This window comes from Zalophus californianus, chromosome 4, assembly GCF_009762305.2.
Source record: "Zalophus californianus isolate mZalCal1 chromosome 4, mZalCal1.pri.v2, whole genome shotgun sequence".
NCBI classification, from domain to species: Eukaryota; Metazoa; Chordata; class Mammalia; order Carnivora; family Otariidae; genus Zalophus; species Zalophus californianus.
The window spans coordinates 152,154,725-152,170,840 of NC_045598.1; the positions used below are offsets into that span (position 1 = coordinate 152,154,725).

Below are 16,116 nucleotides of genomic sequence, written 5' to 3' on the forward strand. Positions count from 1 at the left end.
AAGTCTGTCCAAATCTACAGATCATGCTGGATTAAGTATCTTTTGGTCATCAGCCGTGAGGTGTCGGCATCAAGGTGAGAGGCCACTTTGTGTAACTTGTGCTCTTTGACAAAGGGCTCAAGATGGGCCTTTAGGGTTGACCATCTGAATATGGTGAATACAGGCTTTTCTCTGTATTTCCAGTCTGGCTACTTGCTTTTCCATTTTGTTTTAATTTAATATTTTTAAAAGCCATACAGCTTCTCCTGAAAGTCTAGGGAATCCTTTATTTTTTTTCTTATTTTTTTAAATTTAAGTTCAAGTTAGTTAACATATAGTATATTATTAATTTCAAGGTTAGAATTTAGTGATTCATCAGTTACATGTAATACCCAGGGCTCATTACATCACGTGCCCTCCTTAATGTCCATCACCCACTTACCCCATCCCCCTACCCACCTCCCCTCCAGCAACCCCATTTGTTCCCTATAGTTAAGAGTCTCTTATGATTTGCCTCCCTCTCTGTTTTTATCTTATTTTATTTTTCCCTCCCTTCCCTTTGTGTGCATCTGTTTCTTAAATTCCACATGTGAGTGAAATCATAGGGTATTTGTCTTTCTTTGACTGATTTCGCTCAGCATAATACCCTCTAATTCCATCCAGGTCACTGCAAATGGCAAGATTTCACTCTTTTGATGGCTGAGTAGTATTCCATTGTGTGTGTGTGTATATATATATATACACCTTCTTTCTCCATTCATCTGTCGATGGACATCTGGGTGTCCATAGTTTGGCTGTTGTGCATATTGCTGCTAACCGTTGGGGCACAGGTGCCCCTTTGAATCACTGTGTTTGTATAAATACCTTGTAGTGCAATTGCTGGGTCATAGGGTAGTTCTATTTTTAACTTTTTGAGGAAACTCCTTACTGTTTTCCAGAGTGGCTGTACCAGTTTGCATTCCCATCAACAGTATAGGAGGGTTCCCCTTTCTCTGCATCCTTGCCAACATCTGTTATTTCCTGAGTTGTTAATTTTAGCCATTCTGACTGGTGTGTGGGGTGGTATCTCACTGTGGGTTTGATTTGTATTTCCGTGATGATGAGTGATGTTGAGCACTTTTTTCATGTATCTGTTGGCCATTTGGATGTCTTCTTTGCAGAAATGTCTGTTCAAGTCTTCTGCCCATTTCTTGATGGGATTATTTGTTCTTTGGATGTGGAGTTCAAGTTCTTTATAGATTTTGGATACAAGACCTTCATCTGGTAAGACATTTGCAAATAATTATCTTCTCCCATTCCATAGGTTGCCTTTTAGTTCTTTTGACTGTTTCCTTTGCTGTGCAAAAGCTTTTTACCTTGATGAAGTCCCAACAGTTCACTTTTGCTTTTGTTTCCCTTGCCTTTGGAGACGTGTCTAGCAAGAAGTTGCTGCAGCCGAGGTCAAAGAGGTTGCTGCCTGTGTTCTCCTCTAGGATTTTGATGGATTCCTGTCTCACATTTAGGTTTTTCATCCATTTTGAATTTATTTTTTTGTATGGCATGAGAAAGTGGTCCAGTTTCATTCTTCTGCATGTGGCTATCAAATTTTCCCAACACCATTTGTTGAAGAGACTCTTTTCCATTGGATACTCTTTCCTGCTTTGTCAAAGATTAGTTGACCATAGAGTTGAGGGTCCATTTATGGGTTCCCTATGCTGTTCCATTGATCTATGTGTCTGTTTTTGTGCCAGCACCATAGTGTCTTGATGATTACAGCTTTGTAATAGAGCTTGAAGTCCGGAATTGTGATGCCTCTGGCTTTGGTTTTCTTTTTCAACATTCCTTTGACTATTCGGGGTCTTTTCTGGTTCCCTACAAATTTTAGGATTGTTTGTTCCAGCTCTGTGAAAAATGCTGATGGTATTTTGATAGGGATTGCACTGAATGTGTAGATTGCTTTGAGTAGCATAGACCTTTTAACAATATTTGTTCTTCCAATCCATGAGCATGGAACATTTTTCCATTTCTTTGTGTCTTCCTCAATTTCTTTCATAAGTGTTCTATAGTTTTCAGAGTACAGATCTTTACAGTTTTGGTTAGGTTTATCCCTAGGTATCTTATGGGTTTTGGTGCAGTTGTAAATGGGATCGATTCCTTGATTTCTCTTTCTGCTGTTTCATTGTTAGTGTATAGAAATGCAACAGACTTCCATGCGTTGATTTTATATCCTGTGACTTTGCTGAATTCCTGTATCATTTCTAGCAATTTTTTGGTACTAAGGAAGCTTTAACAAATTGTTCAGTACCTACTTGGAGGCCTCCAGATGCATGTTTGGTTATACCAGTCTTTGCTAACCCTGAACATTCTAGGATCTAATCTGAAGATTTGGTGATTTCTGCTGCCTTTGTTTTGCCTCATGTGAAAATCAATCTTTGGCATACATCAAAACTTTATGAAGAATTTTAATCAATAATCAGGGACCCAAATTTAAAATTTAGTGATCTGTGTTGATACTAATGCAAATAACTTAGCTAAGGTGTAAAATGAATTACCAGAGGCCCTTTCTGTGTGATGAAGTTTACACATGGACAGGCAATGACAACAAATGTATGGCACAATTAGTTTCTTTGCCTGGTGTTTGGGAAGTATCTTATGGAATGTATCAACAGCAAGATGCCTTCTAATTTCCAAAATGTTAAAATAGGAGAAAAATGTGATTCTTATAAGCAAGGAAATCGGTGTTTATCTGGTGAATTTTATAGTAGCACAAAGGAGACACAAAAACATCAGAAAAGGGTATTTAAATAGCATAATGATTTCTGATTTACTTGACAGTCCAGTTTCCACCCATTGCCCTCCCATAATTATTGATCTTTCATCTCAAAGACATCCTGACTTGAGTGATGATTTATATGGCTACTCTACTTATTGTTCACTCTTGTTGGTGACAATAACAGTGGAAAGTCTCAAGAGAATTGAATAGTTTGATATATAGTATGCCTTAGAAGACATGTAGTAAATTCATATAATCTTCAGAAAAACGCTACTAGATAGGTCTTTCCTTTGTTGAAGAGGATATGAAACTCATTGAATTAAATGGCCCACCGAGAACATATAGCTATGTGACAGAATCAGGACTCCAATCCAGATGTTCAGGGCAAACAAATTCTAGTGAGCTTAATAATAAAATAATAATAATAATAACAACAACAATAGGAATCATCATCATCATCATCATCATCATCATCATCACCTTAATAATAACGCTACCACTTATCCAACAGAGGTTTGTGACAATTGTTTGTTCCATGGAGCACTTTGGCAGTCTCCCACTATGGACATCTTCTCAAATATTTTTTTAATTTAATTTTTTTATTATGTTAATCACCATATATTACATCATTAGTTTTTGATGTAGTGTTCCATGATTCATTGTTTGCATATAAAATATTTTTAATGCATAGTATTATAAGGATATGAATTTTATTAAAATAGTTTTCAAAATTTTTAAAGTAAATATGATATAGTCATGTTTTTTTAAAATGAATAAAATAAGATCTTGCAGTATTATCTAATTATTACTGTAACTTAAAAGTAGTGATGAACATAAAGATTATTTTGAGATTTCTACAAGTCAAGTATGATATGAAAATATCTGTGATTTCTTTTGGTGACAAAGTGACAGGTTCTGCTAACTACTGTGGTTTATTACTTACATTCATAATTGCAGGAAATTCTAAATTTCAGTTGGAGGTTAATGAAAATGAAGATGCATTTTTTTTCCCAATTTAAGTCACAGACTACCTCCAAATTTATGAACCCCCAAAGAATACCAGATTAAGAACTCCTACCTTAGAATAAACCTGCTAAATAACTATTATTATCCCTACTTTATAAATGAGTACTCTGAAGCCCAGAGTAATTATATAACTTGCCTAAGATCTTTCACCTAATGACCAAGAAATGTGTCAAATAACATTTTAGTGTCTGTACATCACCTCCTCTAACTCCCCAGTGACATTCGCAGTTGAAGTGGGACTTGCAGTAACCATCCCACTTTGAGACTGAACTCCCGCAGGATTGTTACCCTAATCACCTGCATCTCCTTCAAACACCAGTGATACCCTGGTGAAGATTGCAGATATCTAAAGAGAAATTTGGCGTGAGGGCTGTGTACCTGACTGCTTTCATTCAACTTGCCTTGAGCATTTCTCATGTTCAGTCTCCCCTCAGTGGTCTTCAGGTGGCTTCCCAGAATGATAATTATTTCCAGTGTATTTGGTGCTGTTTTCTACCATAGCTGTTTTCCTCTTCTACCCTTAGGTGATTACTGGGGCTGCTTATTACTATTCTCAGATGAGGAAAATTGCTTCTCTATACTTCCCTTAGCTCAGTACAGGTACCTACTTGGATAGTTTCTGTAATCGCTGTAATTCCTTAGCCTCCTTTTATCTAAACTATACCTATTAAATTGTCTTAACTCTTCTCGAAGCTAAATTGCCTCATCTGTTTATTATTTTTCCTTCATTTTGTCTGAATACTTTAAAACTTACAAAGTATGCAAAGCAATTTTTAAAGCTCTGAGTAGTCCCAGGATGCATTTATTAGTTTCTATAATTGAGTCTTACTGATTACACTGTGTGTTATTATCCTTATGTTGTACTAAAGCATATCAAACCTTAAGGTTTCTTTTAAAAATTACTTAATATTTGGAAAAATTCTATTTAAACACCCACTTGGCAATTCAGTTGTTATTGTTCATCCTTTTCTCCTCCTATGAATGATAGCCATTTTATTTTAGCAAGTCTCAAATGTTGAGGGTTCTCGTCTTTGGTGGTAAAATAATGATGACATAGGGTCTGCTAAAGATGTGTTCAGCCCGTTTTCCCTTGAGAAGGAGCCAGCTTTTGCTGCACAGCTTCCAGAGTAAGAATATCTAATTATTCCATGACTGAAGGAAAATAAGAAGTTTCACTTATATTTAGTAAATGCCATTTTATATTGCTGTCACTCTATGTAGTCTTCCTAGAAATATTTTTTTAGCATTTATAATGAATGGTATAAAGCATTTGTATATTTTTAAGAGCCTTGTAAAACACTCACTAAAGATTCAGCTTACAACTCTAGTTGTTGAACCTGAGCTTTCTTTTGACGATTAAGGAAACCAAACCAGAATCTGAAAACCTGCTGTTGCCTCATCACCAACACTAGCAGCCACATCCTCCCCCGCCGCATCTTCACCACCACTCCAGTCGTCCGGAATAGCTTCTAGTTATGTGCTTGCGGTGTGTACAGATACCTATATACATATGTGTGTGTTTGAACACATGAATACAGATATTTATTCGTTCGCTCAACACATGTTGGCTGAGAGCCTTCCAAGTTCCAGGTACTGCTTTAAACTCTGCCCTCGTTTTGCTTCCATTCCAGGCGTCAAGACTGATAAGAAACTGGATAAAGAAGTATAGTGGTATGTTAGATGAAGGAGACAGCTGAGGAGAAAAATAAGATAAGGAACAGAGATAGGGAGTGTGGGGAGGGAGTGGTTTGAGTTTGAGTTGCGGGAGGGCAGGGATGACTCCATCAAAGTGGTCAGTTTGAGTAAAGATCCGAAGAAGACAAAGAAGTGAGCTATGTGGATCTCTGAAAGAGAGCATTCTAGGTAAGGTGAGTGGTTATTGGAAAGGTGCTTCTGGGGGCATGTGTGTGGCATTCAAGGGACAGCAAGGAGCCCATGTGCTTGAAGAGGTACAGGGAAGGAAAAGTAGAAGGACACGAAGTCATCAATGTAAAGGAGTCCAGATCATGTCAGGCCTCAAGAGTGATTTTTCTCTGAGTGAGAGCTAACAGTGGCTTAGACCAGATGTATTTTAAGGAAAGAGCCAACAGGATCTGATGGTGGATTGTATTTAGAGTGTGAGAGAAAGAGGAGCCAAGTGAGACCCCCCAGTTTGAAGCCTGAACTACTTAAACGGGAGGAGTTGGGTAGAGGGGGGCGAGTTAGAGATCAGGAGCTCAGTTTGGGAAATGTTAAGTTTGAGATATCGGACATCCACAAGGAGAGGTCAAGTACACAACCTGGTAAAAGAGTCTGAAGTTCAAGGGAGAGGTCTAAAGATAGGCGTGGTCATAGAATTTTCTCCACATAAATGCTCAGGTAATATAGTGTCCTTGGAGGACCTCTCTCTTCATCTTGGAGATCCTCTGGTCCCCAGGGTCAGCTTTCTCCACAGGCCTCCTCCATCATGAGCCTCATTGACAGTCACTATCTCTGAGCTGTTCTCTTCCTACTGCTGACGTCTCTGTGTCTCCTCTCCTTCCGTGCTGGCCACTGCAGCCACCAGACCCTACAAGCCATTGGGTATACCACCATTCCATTCAACAAATCAGTTGATTTTGTGGGATAGGGATGTTTTTGTGGCTAATTTGTTCAACCTTCTTTGGGTCCAATTCGGTATTCTTAGACAACTTGAGACTTCTTCAATCATAAAACCAAATAACTGGTAGCTCTTTTCCCCAGATTATTCCTGGCCAAGATTATTTCTTCCATTCTTTTAGCGAAGAATTCTGGGAATTCAACTAAGCAAGTACCTGGGCATTTCAGCAAATACCAAGGTGCTTTATGAGAATGGTTTTGGCTTGGCTCATAGTTATAATCCTTAACCCACTTTAGCAGGGGTGGGATGACTTAACACCCCGGCAATATTACAAATCAGACGCTTTAATTTTTTAAATAATAAAATTCCAATTCTCCCACTTATCCACATTGTATATAAACATATGAGCCTTCTTTGAAGCAGTAATATAGAATATTCATTCATTCAACAAATATTTGTTGAGCACCTGTTATGTGTTCTTGGTGCTGTTTCAGGCCCCCTGTCATTAGGGAGCCTACCTGCTTCCAAATATCACACAGAACATACTTATACTAAAAAAGTATTTATTGTTTATCTGAACTTCAGATTGAACTGGTATTCTGTATTTTATCTGGTCACTGAGGCTGTAGTCATCTGCAGAGAGCAGCTTGCCTGGGCTGGATAGCTGCACTTATTTGTATGGGAGTGGGGGCTGGCTCTCAGCTAGGCTGCTTTCTCCATATGCTACCTCAGCTTCAAGGAGACTTGCCCAACCTTCTTTACATAATCAGTCTCAGGGCAGCAAAAAAGTCAAGGTGGCAACTGTAAGGCTTCTTATGGCCCATGCTCTGAAGTCACAAGGGGTCACGTTTGCCAGTCTATTGGCCAAAGAAAGGCTCAGGGCCAGTTCAGAATCAGAGGGTGAGGAAAGAGATTGTGCTTCTTGATGAAAGGAGTGTCAAATTCACACTGAAATGGGACATATATACAGGAAAGGGAAGGATTTATAGCCATTAAATAGTCTACCACAAGTAGTAAATGCCAAAGAAAAATCCCTGCCATCAGGAACCGAATGTTATTCCAGGAAGGGACAATGAGGATAAATACTTATCACTGATACAAAAGAGAAAAATAAAACAGAATAAGAGGTTAGGACGTGTTGTCAGGGATGTTGTGGGAGGTCTTCTTTTGTCTAAGGTGGTCAGGAAGACTTCCTAAGAAGAGGACATTAGGAGAAGGAAGGAAAAAATGAAGAGGGGCGGAAATCGGAGGGAGAGATGAACCATGAGAGACTATGGACTCTGAGAAACAAACTGAGGGTTCTAGAGGGGAGGGGTGTGGGGGGCATGGGTTAGCCTGGTGATGGGTATTAAGGAGGGCACGTACTGCATGGAGCACTGGGTGTTATATGAAAACAATGAATCGTGGATCACTACATCAGAAACTAATGATGTATTGTATGGTGACTAACATAACATAATAAAATTTAAAAAATAAATAAATAAAACCATGAGGCTGATGAGAGCACCAGCAGGGTGAGTGTATGTAGAGAAAAGTAGAAGCCTTCAGGCTGTTTTTTGACCACCCCCAATGTCTAGAGATCATGGAGATGAGAAAAGCAGCCAAGGAAAATGAGGAGTATCCAGTGAGGCATGAGGAGAGCCAAGCATTTGAGGTCCCAAAAGCCAAGGGAAGAAATCATTTATAGGAGTAAGCAAGTGTCAAATTCAGCTCCATCAAATATTTGCAATTTAATGCTCACTAGTGATTTCGACCTTGAGTATTTTTGCTAACTACTACAAAAATTCTAGGAAGGACAATTGTTATTTGAGAGTGGGATACTCTGTAGAACATGTTTATATCCATTCTTTTAGAGATTGCCTAAGCTCTGCTTCTCTCTTAGAAAGCTACATATCAGGACAACATTATTTGGATACTTAAAACAGTATCATTCACTCATTTATTAGTTTGACAAGTATTATTAGATGCCTCTTGGCTAAGCCCTGGAGGTACACTAATGAACTAAAATAACAAGATCCCTGTACTGGGAGAACTTTCAATTGAGGGGCTTTACTCAGGCCAAACATCACCTCCTCTACCAGTCTCTCCCCAGTTTTTTCCAGTAGTAACCCTCCCTTCTTTATACATGTCTCTTTCATAAAACTCAACACATTTAATAGAACAGCCAGTTATTGCCTCTGCTGGGAAACTCTGCCCTCTCGTAAGGAAGCAAGCCTACCTTTGTCATCTTTATGTACAAATTCCTTCATAGGTACGTTGGCAGTAAGGTCTATTATTAAATCCAGGAAACATTTGCAAGAGAAAGGGAGCACTCTTAATAATCATATCAAGAAAAAGGATATAGACTGGGACCGCCCGTGGCAAACAGGGATGTATGGTTACCCTCTGCCCTGTTACTGTCTCAATAACTATTGAATAAAGACTGTATGCTCCTGAAGAAACACCTTTCCTGAAATATGGCTTAATATTTTGCTTTTTGCTTTAATTGAGGATCAATATGTAGGAAATCCTATTAGGAAAAGTGTTTCTGCCTGTTTTGTAAAATTGTTATTGGAGACTCTGTTAGTTTGTTCAATGTTCCTCATATAAGGAACCACATAATAATTTGTCTTAGAATTGAACGCTGGAGAAATGGTTGCTTTTTTCAAGGAGCTGCTTTCTTTTCCTAGATAATGAGAGCTCTGCGATACATCATTCTTCCCCGTTACCCTGCCAGCATGAACTAGAGCTAAATTATATCCTCAAATTGCTGATAGGGTATCATGTCAGATTTCCCAGTTGTGACTTTCTTTTTCCTCAGACATTTTTGAGCACCCACTATGCACTGAGCCTTGTTATTTAAGCCAGCAGTATGGCAGAGATCCACACAAATGTAATATTTGCCTTCATGGCATTTTCTTGGTTCTAGAGAGTTTGAATACTTTTAAAATATGGTATTAGGATGTTTTCTTATAGGAAGTCTTTAATCCTTTCTGGAGAAGGTAGGTATTAAAAACAAATTGGGGCACCTGGGTAGCTCAGTCAGTTAAGCATCTGACTCTTGATTGCCACTCAGGTCATGATCTCAGGGTCCAGGGATCCAGCCCTACATCGGGCTCCACACTCAGTGGGGAGTCTGCTTAAGACTCTCTCTCCCTTTCTCTCCGCCCCTCCCCTCGCTCGTGCTCTCTCTCTCTCTCTCTCTCTCTCTCAAATAAATAAACCTAAAAAAATCTAATAAAGTGCAATAACCCACCACATTAGATAGGGGTGTGGTGTGTTAGGAATGGAAGGCAAGAGGAGAGAAAAGATAGGGCATGAAGTCCCTTGAGTAGACCAACAGCTGTGAAGCTCATATTTGTATATTACTGTTTTCTTGTGAGGTTTGAGACACGCTATTATGCTTTTGAGAAAGAAAAAAAGGCATACTTATGAAAATAAAATTACTTCTAAAACTGTAGTTAGTTAGCATCTTTACTATTAGTAAAGACTGCTTGATCAAATAAAGCATATGAGGATATTGTCATAATCCAGAAATGCTGTAAGTGCTTGTTGACAGGCTGTAGAGAAAGTGGAACTAATGATTGTGTTTTAATACAATACACCCTAGGATTGAATGAATATTTGTGTTCTAGAATACAGTCTATTCTTGCGGGACAAGAAAATAAATACTGTATTTTTTAAACAAATAACTTGTCTACTTTCAAGAAGATGAACTCAGCTATTATTCTTAGAGAAAGTCTTAAAGAAGCTGCTGTAGTCTTCCCAGCCCGAAGAAGGAGGTTAGAAGTCGACTGGAAAGCACTGTCTTGGCTAGTAAACACCACCATCAAAACCAAGAAACATGTCTTTATGTTGATTTAGCATGTAACCGTGTTGAAGAAGAAAGGTCAGCTGACGGAAGGCTTCCTCATTTGGGCAGTTAAGTTCTTCCGTTTGAACCTGCAGAAGAGTGGGAGTGTGGTGGGTACAAGAGGAGAAACGGACAGGGCAATGCCATGAGAAGGGGTGGAGGACAGAGAATGAAAACGGCAGAGAAGGCTGCTTCCACAAAGCTGGCCGTGTTGGACATTTCTCTTCTACAACTGCATGTTGAAATGTATATAAAACTGGTAGCAGGAAACCCTTGACCAACGTATTATATTAAAAGAATCAGGACGCCTATGTGGCTCAGTTGGTTGGACGTTTGCCTTCGGCTCAGGTCAGGTCCCAGGGTCCTGGGATCGAGCCCCACATCGGGCTCTCTGCTCAGCGGGAAGCCTGCTTCTCCCTCTGCCTGCTGCCCCCGCCCCCCGCTTGTGTTCTCTCTCTCTCTCTGATAAATAAATAAATAAAATATTTTAAAAAATAAAAGAATCAAAATTTTTTTGTGGAGATCTCGAGTCCCACTGCTTCTGAGTATTGATTATGTTGCTTCAACAAGCAGGAATAAAACTAAAAACTGAGATTGACATTAACTTGCCATGGAAGCCTTTTTTAAGTCTATCTACTGAATACTCTAGATAATGCATTCTTTTTATTCCCAAAGGAAATGTGAATATAGTAGTCATATTTCCTCTATAAGTGAAATTTGTATTTCTTTTAGCCTGTGTTTGTGCCTTATATCCAGCCTTCCCACTCACTGTTGTTACCATAGTGACATTTATGGAGGGATCATGTGTTTTCAGTAACTTTAAAGGCCATCTATGGACCTTAACCAGCTCAAAAGGAGAATTCACTGAGATCTGGAGTGCTTCAGATGACAATGTAAAAATTGGATTGCCTGAAAGCGCAGGTTCCTCTCACAACAGAATTCTTCTGTGCATACCCAGAGAATGATAGGGTTGGAGAGGGATCTTCAGACCATCTCCAGGCAGAATGGTGGCTAAACCACAATAGGTGTCTGCAACTTGAGGAGTAATATAACTTACCCAAGAGTGCCCATTTCCCCAGGCTGCAGCCAGTTTCGCTGCCAAATAAAAATAACCTACAGCCTTCCACCTTGTCATCATCCCTTTCCTGGTTCTCTCTCGGGTACTCAAGGATGTTCAAAACTGAATACAAGCGACCATCAGAAATAAAAAGCTGAACTTCAGGGTAGATCTGACCAGAAAGTCAAACCTGTTCTTGGCTTTGCACAGTAGAGAGAGATCTCTTTACTTGCTGTCTCATCACGACAGCTTTTTGAGTGGAAGTTCTATGAAGAAACCCCGGCTCCAGCTGCACCCTGTGAACTGGGGATTCCAAAGTCACTGGCACCACTGGAAAAGACAACTGCAACAACTCAGCACGTAGTATCATAAGATGGTGTGCTTCTGAGAACTTGTTTTGAGCCATCCACCTGACCAAACAGCATCACCACCATCATCTATAAAATATTAACTTTATGGGGCAGGAAAGTGGTACTGAGATGTACTAGCCTCTGTCAGGATGGAGTTTACTTCTTTGAAGATTCAACTGAGGAGGCTACATGACGAATTTGAATAATTAGGAGTCTCTTTTTTTTCTTCATTTGATTTCGGGATTGCAGTGTCACTTTAGGTAAAAACCGAAGACATGTCACCTAGGTTATGAGAAAATAAAAGCTTTAAACAAAGAAGAAGCCAAATTTGGGGAGAGAGGAGATGTTGTTGAACTTGAGTCTGTATTTCTGAAGAAGACTCTCCTGGAATTTTACAAAATCAAAGTACAGAAACATCATCTTTGTGTTTATATTAGGGAGTAAGCATTTTAAAGCATGCGATATGTATTTTAAACATTTTTCTTCTTTTTAATCTTTCATTGCACCCGAAGAATGCTAATAGTTACCAAGTTGTTCTTTGGCAGAGTAACCTGACCCTCCCAGAACACAGAAAAGGAAAGAAGTGTGATAGGGTGTGATTGTAGCACAAGACAAAGTTGAGTCCTCAACCCTGAGCAGATACTACCTAATCCAATGTTGCTGACCCAGGTTACCCGGGAACAGTTCTCTTCGTTGCATTATGTACATTATAGGCAATGAAAGACCGTTTCCATGGCTCCTTATAAAGAGATTTTTCTCTTTATTACGAGAGCAAAGTGGGGGCTTACAGATACTGTCTGAGCTTATCTTTGAGCAGCTCAGCCTCCTCATCTATATGCCATGGTTTCCTTCAGTTGGTGCTGGTTATCTCAGGAATAAAGTATTCAGTCTCTAGAAGCAGGTTTCTTCCTACACCCCAAAAACAGGAGGATGAATATCGTGTTACATGTGCTGAGATGGTTGAGCATCACTAGCTACAATCAGCTTTTCAAATCTACACTGAGTGCATCCCCAGCAACTCATGGCGTAGTAAGGAACACGGATGTTTGTAAGGACACATTCCTGAGAGGCAGCAGTTCTAACAGCCCAGTGACCTGGCTTACTCATTCCGGTTTCTTTGTGCAGAGGCATTTTGTTTTCCCAAGTCCTTCACCATGTGCTAACAATTAGACAATGACTCCATAAATGAGTGTCATGGTCAGTGGGTGGTGTGTTTTCTTAGTCCTTTATTGAAAACATATGGAGATATTTATATATAAATAGAAAACAAGAGAATGCTGCCATCATGTTAGCAGCAGCTAATAAAATTCTACATGAATAGAAATTAAACATATATCTACCTACGTCAGAATTCTGGTTTACTGACATCTGCACATCCTGTCTAATTCAGCTTGAAAGGATGTTTTATTATTTTAGGTTTTGTATTTCTAGTTGGAAGGAAATTGTGGGGCAAGAATTATTTTTTGCTTTTGTTTTTTGCTTTTGTTTTGTTTACTCCTCCCTTTGCCTAATCAAATTACTTTATTAGCAAGGATGATAAATTCTGCCCAAGTAGACCTTGCATTATGATCATGAAAAATCATTTTAAACGCTATACATTTAACTACAGTCCCTGTATTTTAAAATTAAAAGTGAGGACTTATGGCCTGACAGTTGGGAGAAAGTGTCAGCAGACAGGGTAGTGGAGGGCTCGAGAGCTCGGGCTTCGGGAGGCAGACCTCTCTGCATTTGCCTTCTGGCTGCTCTACTTACTAACAGGGTAACTTCGGGAATGTTACATAATGTTACCAAACCTCCATTGCTTCATCTGTGAAACGAGAACTATAATCGCACTTGTCTCATAGAATGTGAGCATTACAAAGGATAAGCTGAAAAGCCTTTCACACAATGTCTGGCCCATAGGCAGCCCTGCAGAAATGCCTCCTATCATCACTGTAAGCAGCTAACTGAATGTTTTATGTGAAGGCCATCCTTAGAAGTTTGAAAGGTCCAGATGCTTCGTAAAACCAGTAAGGACAACCTTATTAAGTACTAATTATGCACCAGGCTTGACAATGAACTCTTTCTTACAACTCTGTGAACTGCTGTCATTATCATACCCATTTCATAGAAGAAGAAACTGAGAGGTTACATAGACTGCATGAAGACACACAGCCAACGATTGATTAATCTGAGGATCAAACCCAGTCTGAATAATTGTAAAGCCCATACTCTTTATCTCTCTGCTAAACTGGCTGCCACACATACCTTAAAAAGCTTCTTTATATATATCATTCTCTATGTTCCTAGCAACATCCTGGGACATTGTACAGAAGCATTCACAAACTATGGAGCCCCCTTTTCCTAGGACATCTGCTCATTTGCAATTTAAGAGAGCCAAGAAGTCCTTAATGCACATTTTGTGAGGGACCCTGGCAAGTTCAACTCATGCAACCACTTTCACTTTGGCCCACAGAGGTCTTTCCTTTGAAGGTGCTCAAAGCTCCATGTGCCCAGGCTCATTATTCAAGCTTTGGAAAAGAGCGTTTGTCCTACTCTACAAGATGGAGAAGCTAGAAGCCAAGCTGACATGACTTGGGGACAGAAGGAGAAAGCCATCCCCCTTGGTAGCCCAGCATAGAATAGAATAGAATAGAATAGAATAGAATAGAATAGAATAGAATAGAATAGAATAGAATAGAATAGAATAGAATAGAATAGAATAGAATAGAATAGAATAGAATAGAATAGAACAGAGTGGGTCCAGGTCTATATCCACCTCCCCAGGCTGCTCAAGTGTTGGGTCTGACAGCCAAACTGCTACCTAGCCCCACTTTAATCTAAATAGTGCAAGACTTAGGAGTGCTTTGTCCAATTTTCTTATTGGAAAAATGGGATCTGCCTGCAGTATGGGAACGCTCCCATATAAGATCATCCAATTTTGTTTTCATTTGCAGATTATTGTGATGTTTCTATTCTCCTTTTTATAGGAGATCGAGTTTGGGGTGGGGAGCAGCAGGGCATATAAAGGGAGAAGGTTAGGACTGCCAAATGACATGTCAGCTTCCTGACCTGGCGTCCGTGTGCTAGTTACACGAGCCCTAAATGTGTGAGACATCAATGCAAATATTTTGCATATCATTAGCTCGAATGATGTTGCTGTTGTGCAATAGCCACAGCTGAAAGCTGAGATGACACTTTTTATTATAAATGCCTCAGGTCTTTCTCTGAAAATCACCATGAAGACAGAAATCCCTTGGAAGTGAGAGTGGAAATATGAGAAGACTTCTGCTTTGTTAACTTTCTCAGTCATTAACGATAGCAGCAACGTGTTTGTATCCCAGGGCCCCCCTGTGGGTCCAATAAATGCCGGCAACATCCTCCTTTAGAATCCAGCACTGTTCTTGTCCTTGTGACAACAGTACACTTCCATGGCAAGTTAGGAAATCATTGTAAAAGGGAATCTGTTCTAGAAAAAAACCAAAAAAACAAAAACCCACACCCCTCAAATTGTTACATAAGTGAAAAATCATTTGAATTCATAACAAGCTTTACTTATCACTCCATCCAATGCTAGCGATGGCAGCGTGGAGTCGGAGAAAGCAGAGGATTCCAGACTCAGCTCTACCATTTGCCAGCTGTGTGACTTTAAGCAAATCACTTGACCTCTCTAATCCTCAGTTCCTTTTCTGTAAAACAGCAATAACCATAAAGCTGCTTTGTCTACTTTATGGGTTATGGAAGCAGATAAAAGGAGATTGCAAATGTGAAACCGCTCTGGAAGCTCTGTACAAATGTTATTATTGACTTTCACTAGGTGAGTAATAAGGAATGACTAGCAGTGCCGTCCAATGATAACATGGGAATAACTCAACCAGGTAGTTGGTAGTTGGTAGTTGATCAGTCTTGGAGAAGTGAATGGCTCCTGGGAAACACATAGTTAGGCCAATGGTAAGGGCTTTAAACTTGTGAGTCCAGGGCTATGTGGCAATTTAATTGTACAGCCTGGCCGACAGCCTCGCATATTCTAAGCTCAGTGACAATGTGGGCTATGTGAAATCACTGCATGCTTTCTTAGCAGACTTTATTTGGAAAGAGTTTACAAACTAGTGGCCTGACAGAATTGCCAGGGTTTTAAGTGCTATGGCCGTACAGCAGACAGAGCAGTGTTTCATGTGTTGTGCTATTACCTCCCTCCCTGGAGATTCAACAGATGGAGCAACATCAGAAACCCAAGGCAAACCTGTCCGTTTGATGCCCAGAAGCTTCAGCAGAACTCAGGATTAAAATAAGATCAAACACCTATTTAGAGGAAAGAGGTACAGATAAATAGGTCCTCAGGGCATACCTTCTTTTGTCTGAGCTTGACGAACACTATCTGGAGATACCTACCACGTAGGAGGCATCGTATCCCAGTGCACACTAGGCATTTGAGAAAACTGGTTGAAAGGCTATGATTGCTAGTAGAAAACAATTGAGTAACACCAACATGAGGCTTTATATTTCCTTTGATTATATTTTTTAAATCCTTCCAAGTCAACTTGAGTTTGGCAAATTCCAGAA

At 39.7% G+C, this 16,116-nt stretch overlaps 1 protein-coding gene across 2 annotated transcripts in view; it reads left to right on the forward strand.

Annotated features, from left to right (window-relative positions):
- CPQ (carboxypeptidase Q) overlaps positions 1-16,116 on the forward strand; it is a 451,967-nt gene that overhangs the window by 367,345 nt on the left and 68,506 nt on the right. The window lies entirely within an intron of this gene.